The sequence below is a fragment of the Arachis hypogaea genome, chromosome 4 (assembly GCF_003086295.3).
Source record: "Arachis hypogaea cultivar Tifrunner chromosome 4, arahy.Tifrunner.gnm2.J5K5, whole genome shotgun sequence".
Lineage (NCBI taxonomy): Eukaryota > Viridiplantae > Streptophyta > Magnoliopsida > Fabales > Fabaceae > Arachis > Arachis hypogaea.
The window spans coordinates 91410026-91416332 of record NC_092039.1 but is presented as its reverse complement, the minus strand read 5'-3'; the positions used below and the strand labels follow the sequence as shown (position 1 = coordinate 91416332).

Sequence of the window (6307 nt, the reverse complement as noted above, 5' to 3'; positions counted from 1 at the left end):
CATAAGGTTCACCCAGATAATTAACCTCTGCCATGGCAGGGTTTTCAGGATCATAAGCTTCTTTAGAAGCTGCCTCTCTAGTACTGTTGGATGCATGTTGCAATCCATTCAGATTTTGAGAGATCATGTTGACCTGTTGAGTCAACACTTTGTTCTGAGCCAGTATGGCATTCAGAGCATCAATTTCAAGAACTCCTTTCTTCTGAGGTACCCCATTGTTCACGGAATTCCTCTCAGAGGTATACATGAACTGGTTGTTTGCAACCATGTCAATGAGTTCTTGAGCCTCTTCAGGCGTTTTCTTCAGGTGAATAGATCCACCTGCAGAATGGTCCAATGACATTTTCGAAAATTCAGAGAGACCATAATAGAATATATCTAATAAGGTCCATTCTGAAAACATGTCAGATGGACATCTTTTGGTCAGCTGCTTGTATCTCTCCCAAGCTTCATAGAGGGATTCACCATCTTTTTGTTTGAAGGTTTGAACATCCACTCTCAGCTTGCTCAGCTTTTGAGGAGGAAAGAATTTATCCAAGAAGGCAGTGACCAGCTTATCCCATGAGTCCAGGCTATCCTTAGGTTGTGAATCCAACCATATTCTAGCTCTGTCTCTTACAGCAAAAGGGAAAAGCATGAGTCTGTAGACTTCAGGATCAACTCCATTAGTCTTTACAGTCTCACAGATCTGCAAGAACTCAGTTAAGAACTGATAAGGATCTTCAGATGGAAGTCCATAAAACTTGCAGTTTTGTTACATTAATGCAACTAGTTGAGGCTTAAGCTCAAAGTTATTGGCTCCAATGGCAGGAATGGAGATGCTTCTTCCATCAAACTTGGACGTTGGCTTTGTGAAGTCACCAAGCATTCTCCTTGCATTATTATCATTATTATTTGCGGCTGCCATGTCCTTCTCCTGTTCGGAAATTTCTGAAAGGTTATTTCTGGATTGTTGTAATTTAGCTTCTCTTAATTTTCTCTTCAGAGTCCTTTCAGGTTCTGGATCAGCTTCAACAAGAGTGCCTTTATCCTTGTTCCTGCTCATAAGAAAGAGAGAAGAAAACAAGAAAAGAAAGAGGAATCCTCTATGTCACAGTATAGAGATTCCCTTATGTTAGTAGAAGAAGAAAGGGGTAGAAGAAAGAAGAGGGATGGATTCGGATTTGGATAAAGAGAGGTGAAGAGAAGTGTTAGTAATTAAATAATTAAATAGAAGAAGAGAGGAGAGGGAGAGGATTTTCGAAAATGATTTTTGAAAAAAAAGTTAGTGATTTTCGAAAATTAAAGACAAAATACAATTAAAAGTAAAATTTAAAACAAAAAGAGTTTTTGAAAAAGAGAGATATTTTTTGAAAATAGAAGAGGGAAAAGTAGTTAGGTGGTTTTGAAAAAGATAAGAAACAAACAAAAAGTTAGTTAGTTGATTGAAAAAGATTTGAAATCAAAATTTGAAAAAGATAAGAAGATAAGAAGTTAGATAAGATATTTTGAAATCAAATTTTGAAAAAGATAAAATTTTTGAAAAAGATAAGATAAAAGATAGAAAGATATATTTGAAAAAGATATTTTGAAAAAGATTTAATTTTTAAAAAAATTACTTAACTAACAAGAAACTACAAGATAAGATTCTAGAACTTAAAGATTGAACCTTTCTTAACAAGAAAGTAACAAACTTCAGATTTTTGAACCAATCACATTAATTGTTAGCTTAATTTTCGAAAATTTGATAAAAAGATAAGAAAAAGATTTTGAAAATATTTTGAAAAATAATTTTTGAAATTTTCGAAAATTATATAAAAAATGAAAAAGATATGATTTTTTTTTTAAAAAAAATTTTGAAAAGATAAGATTTTTAAAATTGAAATTTTGACTTGACTTGTAAGAAACAACTAATTTTGAAAATTTTTGACCAAGTCAACCCAAAATTTCGAAAATTTGGAGGAAAATAAGGAAAAGATATTTTTTTTTGATTTTTGAATTTTGAATTATGAAAGAGAAAAACAACAAAAATACTCAATGCATGAAATTTTTAGATCAAAACAATGAATGCATGCAAGAATGATATGAATGTCAAGATGAACACCAAGAACACTTTGAAGATCATGATGAACATCAAGAACATTATTTTGAAAAATTTTTGATGCAAAGAAAACATGTAAGACACCAAACTTAGAAATCTTTAATGCATGGAAAATATGAATGCAAAAATGCACATGAAAAACAACAAAAGATACAAAACAAGAAATCATCAAGATCAAACAAGAAGACTTGTCAAGAACAACTTGAAGATCATGAAGAACACTATGAATGCATGGGATTTTCGAAAAATGCAAGAAAATTTTTAAAAGCATGCAATTGACACCAAACTTAAAAATTAACACAAGACTCAAACAAGAAACACCAAAATATTTTTGATTTTTATGATTTTCTAATTTTTTTGTATTTTTATTAATTTTTTCGAAAAACATTTTTGGAAAAACGAAAAATAAAAGAAAAATTTTTGAAAAAGATTTTTGAAAAGAAAATTACCTAATCTGAGCAACAAGATGAACCGTCAGTTGTCCATACTCGAACAATCCCCGGCAACGGCGCCAAAAACTTGGTGGACGAAATTGTGATCACTATTCTTTGTGCTTATATGGATTTATTCAAAAATTGTCTTTATTTGGATTCACAACTCCGTTCAACTAACCAGCAAGTGTACTGGGTCGTCCAAGTAATAAACCTTACGTGAGTAAGGGTCGAATCCACAGAGATTGTTGGTATGAAGCAAGCTATGGTCACCTTGCAAATCTCAGTCAGGCAGATTAAAATAGTTTATGGGTTTTTCGAAAATAGAAATAAAGGGTAGAAATAAAAGGGATAGAAGACTTATGCAGATTCATTGGTAGGAATTTCAGATAAGCGGATGGAGATGCTGTAGAGCTCTTGGACGCCTGCTCTCCTACTGCTTCTATTCAATCCTTCTTACTCCTTTCCATGGCAAGCTTTGTATAGGGGTTCACCATCAACTGTGGCTACTTTCTTCCTCTCGGGGAAATATCCTGTGCGACTGTCACTCGCACAGCTAACCAGTCTGGAGGCATCACCCATGGCTGATGGCTACATCCCATCCTCGCAGTGAAAACTAATGCTAACGCACTCTGTCACAGTACGGCTAATCACCGGTTGGTTCCCGCTCCTACTGGAATAGAATCCCTCTTTTGCGTCTGTCACCAACGCCCAACAGGTTAAAGTTTGAAGCACGTCACAGTCATTCATTACCGGAATCCTACTCGGAATACCACAGACAAGGTTAGACTTTTCGGATTCCCATAAATGCCGCCAACTATCTAGCTTATACCACGAAGATTCTGTTGGGGAATCTAAGAGATACGCATTCAAGCTCTGTTGCATGTAGAACGGAAGTGGTTGTCAATCACGCGCGTTCATAAGTGAGAATGATAATGAGGGTAATCTGACTCATAACATTCATCATGTTCTTGGGTACGAATGAATATCTTGGAATAAGAATAAGAGAGATTTGAATAAAAGATAATAGAATTTCATTAATACTTGAGGTACAGCAGAGCTCCACACCCTTAATCTATGGTGTGCAGAAACTCCACTGTTGAAAATACATAAGTGGAAGGTTCAGGCATGGCCGAATGGCCAGCCCCCTTAATGTGATCAATGATCTCCTAAGATGAAGAATAAAACAAAACTGAGACCAAAGATGTCTAATACAATAGATAAATATCCTATATATACTAGACTAGCTACTAGGGTTTACATGAGTAAGTAATTGATGCATAAATCCACTTCCGGGGCCCACTTGGTGTATGCTTGGGCTGAGCTTGATCATTCCACGAGCTAAGGCATTTCTTGGCGTCAAACTCCAGGTTATGACGTGTTTTGGGCGTTCAACTCCGGATAATGACGTTTTTCTGGCGTTTAACTCCAGACAGCAGCATGAACTTGGCGTTTAACGCCAAGTTACGTCGTCATTCTTCGAATAAAGTATGGACTATTATATATTGCTGGAAAGCCCTGGATGTCTAATTTCCAACGCCGTTGAGAGCGCGCCAATTGGAGTTCTGTAGCTCCAGAAAATCCATTTCGAGTGCAGGGAGGTCAGAATCCAACAGCATCAGCAGTCCTTTTGTCAGCCTTCTTCAGAGTTTTGCTCAAATCCCTCAATTTCAGTCAGAATTTACCTGAAATCACAGAAAAACACACAAACTCATAGTAAAGTCCAGAAATGTGAATTTATCATAAAAACTAATGAAAACATCCCTAAAAGTAGCTTAAACTTACTAAAAACTATATAAAAACAATGCCAAAAAGCGTATAAATTATCCGCTCATCAATCATTATCACAAAGCATTGCCATAGTCATTTCTTGAAGGCTTCTATTCCTTATTTCAACAACCTCATTTTGTTGAGGTGTTCCAGGGTATGAAAAGTTATGAGCAATTCCAAATTCATCACAAAATCTTTCAAAATCTTGATTTTCAAATTCCTTTCAATGATCACTTCTTATATGGGCAATTTTTAAATCCTTTTCATTTTGAATCTTTTTACAAAGCGAAGAAAAGGCATAGAAAGCATCATTTTTATGAGTCAAGAAAAGAACTCATCCATATCTTGAATAATCATCAACCACCACTAAACCATAGTGTTTTTCTCCCAAACTTTGAGTTCTAGTAGGTCCAAAAAGATCAATATGCAACATTTCTAATGGCCTTTTAGTAAAAATTCCATCTTTGGGTTTAAATGAAGATTTTGTTTGTTTGCCTAACTGACAAGCATCACAAACAATATCTTTGTCAAATTTAATATTTGAAATTTCTCTAACCAAATTTTTCTTAACATGCTTAGAAATTTGGTACATGCTAGCATGTCCTAATTTCTTATACCAAAGCTATTTTTCAGATTCTATAGATATAAAACATGTTACCTTTTGATCTTTTAAGTCCTCTAGAGTGAGTCCATACACGTTGTTGCCTCTTTTTGCTTCAAACAAAACATCACTGAATTTCTCACAAACAACTAAGTAATCCAATTTTCTAAAAATAACCAAATATCCAAGATCACACAATTGGCTAATGCTTAGTAGGTTATGTTTCAATCCATCAACAAGTAAGACATCATTTATGAAAGAAGAGAAGTTCTTACCTACTTTACCTATGGCCACTATTTTTCTTTTACCATACCGAAAGTTACAAAGCCTCCATCATACTCATCAAGCTTGATGAAGAATGTAGACTTTCCGGTCATATGCCTAGAGCATCCGCTATCTATATACCACATGTTGTCTTTTCTCTTGGATGTTAGGCAAACCTACAAAAAGTACTCAAGTGACCTTAGGTATCCAAATCTTTTTGAATCTTTTGATGTTAAACTATCTTCTTTGTCCAAGACCATTGTAGTTGCCTACTACTTTGTGCAGTTTGTCTCCAATCATTCTCTCACTCATATAACATTGAATTGAAAAATGCCCATTCCGATTGCATAGTCTACAAAATCTTTTTAAGTTGCTGATTTTTTTAAACTTGTTAGGTTTTGAAATCGTATGTCATTCGAGGTGGAAGCCATATTGGAAAAAGAGGATTTTTCAATAAACTTGTCAGATTTTTTGTGAAAACCCAAACTAACTTTATCATAGAGAGGTTTTTGACTAGGCAAAAGTTGATTCAAATTTTTAGAACTTTGAGTAAAGTTAGCTAGGTCCTCTTTTAGGCTTTTTACCTCTTTATACAATCTTTCATTATTCTCAAAATAATTTAGATATGCAATCACAGAATGTTGGTTCTCACAGCCCTTAATTTTAGCCTTTAACTGCTTGTTTTCTTCAATAAGATTAACAGCGGTTTCGGCTTCCCTTAATTTATCTTTGAGAAAACCATTTTCTGCCTTTAGAATGGTATTTTGAGATTCAAGTTCATAGTTTTCATATAAGAAGCATCTGAGTTTTTCAGTGAGACTATCTATCATAAGATGAAGGTCTTCAGCAGTAGGTTCAATGAAATGTACCTCATCAGTTTGATCAGCGATGAGACAGGTTTAGGATTTAGTCTCAGATTCATCCTCATCTTCAGAGTCATTCTTTGTAACGACTCAATTTCTGGTACGTTATGATCATACTAGAAACTAAGCGCTACCAACTTGTCTTCCTAATTATTATCTATTATTTATTATATGAGTCTGATTTGTTGTTAAAAGTGTAGTTATTTTGTGAGGTATTTTTTTTGAAAACGTTAAGCTAACATTTGGAATTGATAAATAGAATCATTCATTACCAGTTAAAAATAATAACAAATAAAGC

General features: G+C 34.3%; 1 non-coding gene across 1 annotated transcript; it reads left to right on the top strand.

The window, feature by feature from the left end:
* The first annotated feature begins 401 nt into the window (after nt 1-401).
* On the top strand, nt 402-505 carry LOC112798491 (small nucleolar RNA R71). The gene has a single exon (XR_003200101.1). It is a non-coding gene; the product is annotated as a small nucleolar RNA R71 (small nucleolar RNA).
* Nucleotides 506-6307: the final 5802 nt, after the last annotated feature.